This window comes from Schistocerca gregaria, unplaced genomic scaffold, assembly GCF_023897955.1.
Source record: "Schistocerca gregaria isolate iqSchGreg1 unplaced genomic scaffold, iqSchGreg1.2 ptg001607l, whole genome shotgun sequence".
NCBI lineage: Eukaryota > Metazoa > Arthropoda > Insecta > Orthoptera > Acrididae > Schistocerca > Schistocerca gregaria.
The window spans coordinates 22,501-25,000 of record NW_026062882.1 but is presented as its reverse complement, the minus strand read 5'-3'; positions in this window follow the sequence as shown (position 1 = coordinate 25,000).

The window sequence follows — 2,500 nt, the reverse complement described above, 5'->3', positions numbered from 1 at the left end:
GGGGGCGACCGAGCAGCAGACGGCGTCGCGACGCCGAGTGCCGGGCGGCGGCGCATCCTCAACGCACACAGTCCGCAATCGGACCAGCACACTGCAGATGTCCACCGCGCTTCGCACCGGGCTCGGCAGAACCCACTTTGGCCGCCTGGCGCCGCGCGCCGGGTGCGCCGGCGCGTAGCTGGGACGCCAGCCGGGCCCGTCGGCCGGCGCTCCTGCCACTGGGCGCCCCCCACCAGCCGGCTGTAGTGCGTGCGCTCACGCAGCGCGCGGCCAGCACGCCGGGCGGCCCCCCCTCACCGGCCGGGGACTGTCCCACCAAGCCACAGCCTCGTATCGCTTCATACCCACATGGCCAACTCAGGTTCGGGGGCATGGCGGGTACCGCCGAAACAACCGGTTCACAGATGTACCGATCGTCGCTATCACCGATGCACCTGCAGCGCGAACAACCGCTCAACAACTGATTTCCAGTTCATTTGCGGATCTTTGGCAGCAAACGTATACGTCAATCTACATTTGCGAAATCTACGATTCTGGCATGCCTGCATGTTATGTGTCACGACACGCTACATCAGCCCACATACACACTACGGCATGTACACGAGAGAACACGTGGAAGATGGTCCGCGCACGTGTGCAATGTCCCTTGCGCGGTCGACTGTCAACCGGCCTCTGTAGCATGTCGCAGATGTGGAACGCGGTCCACCGTGGTATCATGTTGTGTGGGGCAATACGATTAAATAGGAAAACCCTCGTCGCTACATCAACAGACGGCTCACGCTGATTCCCGGCAGAGGGAGGGGGGCCAACATGCAATACTTTCGTCCGTACCTACCACATGTCTGTACGGCGTAAAACAGTGCAATCTCGCTGTAATGGGGAGACGAGACAAGTAGCATCGTGCACAACATATGGCCCTTATGATTCGCCATTGTAGGGCGCAGCCGGTGTACGGTCAAGCATGTGCCACATTATGTCACTCAGTACGTAACGACGGATGATCAGTGTGGGTTACGCGTACATCAGCGGACAGTCCACACAGGCCGTACCACAACGTACACTGACTGCATCGACAACCGAATGCAACTGAACAGCTGCAAGGCTCATTTCACAAACAAACGCCTGACCGACCAGCTTGGAAGGGCAGGAGGGGAGGGCGATAGTCGTTCTGTAGCGTTACACCCTTCCAGTGGTTAGCGGGACTGTGTAGAAAGTACGCAACACTCGAAAGACATTTACGTGAGGGTACGCACCATGGCATCGAGAAATACACATGACACCAGAGGATCCAAGCAGTGAACTATGTTCAGAGGGTTGCTGTTAGGCAAAGCTACATTCCTGTGACGTTACATGTGACAGTTAAGGTGCAGTGTAAGTTAGGTTAAGGTGCAGTGTAAGTTAGGTTAAGGTGCAGTGTAAGTTAGGTTAAGGTGCAGTGTAAGTTAGGTTAAGGTGCAGTGTAAGTTAGGTTAAGGTGCAGTGTAAGTTAGGTTAAGGTGCAGTGTAAGTTAGGTTAAGGTGCAGTGTAAGTTAGGTTAAGGTGCAGTGTAAGTTAGGTTAAGGTGCAGTGTAACTTAGGTTAAGGTGCAGTGTAACTTAGGTTAAGGTGCAGTGTAACTTAGGTTAAGGTGCAGTGTAACTTAGGTTAAGGTGCAGTGTAACTTAGGTTAAGGTGCAGTGTAACTTAGGTTAAGGTGCAGTGTAACTTAGGTTAAGGTGCAGTGTAACTTAGGTTAAGGTGCAGTGTAACTTAGGTTAAGGTGCAGTGTAACTTAGGTTAAGGTGCAGTGTAACTTAGGTTAAGGTGCAGTGTAACTTAGGTTAAGGTGCAGTGTAACTTAGGTTAAGGTGCAGTGTAACTTAGGTTAAGGTGCAGTGTAACTTAGGTTAAGGTGCAGTGTAACTTAGGTTAAGGTGCAGTGTAACTTAGGTTAAGGTGCAGTGTAACTTAGGTTAAGGTGCAGTGTAACTTAGGTTAAGGTGCAGTGTAACTTAGGTTAAGGTGCAGTGTAACTTAGGTTAAGGTGCAGTGTAACTTAGGTTAAGGTGCAGTGTAACTTAGGTTAAGGTGCAGTGTAACTTAGGTTAAGGTGCAGTGTAACTGAGGTTAAGGTGCAGTGTAACTTAGGTTAAGGTGCAGTGTAACTTAGGTTAAGGTGCAGTGTAACTTAGGTTAAGGTGCAGTGTAACTTAGGTTAAGGTGCAGTGTAACTTAGGTTAAGGTGCAGTGTAACTTAGGTTAAGGTGCAGTGTAACTTAGGTTAAGGTGCAGTGTAACTTAGGTTAAGGTGCAGTGTAACTTAGGTTAAGGTGCAGTGTAACTTAGGTTAAGGTGCAGTGTAACTTAGGTTAAGGTGCAGTGTAACTTAGGTTAAGGTGCAGTGTAACTTAGGTTAAGGTGCAGTGTAACTTAGGTTAAGGTGCAGTGTAACTTAGGTTAAGGTGCAGTGTAACTTAGGTTAAGGTGCAGTGTAACTTAGGTTAAGGTGCAGTGTAACTT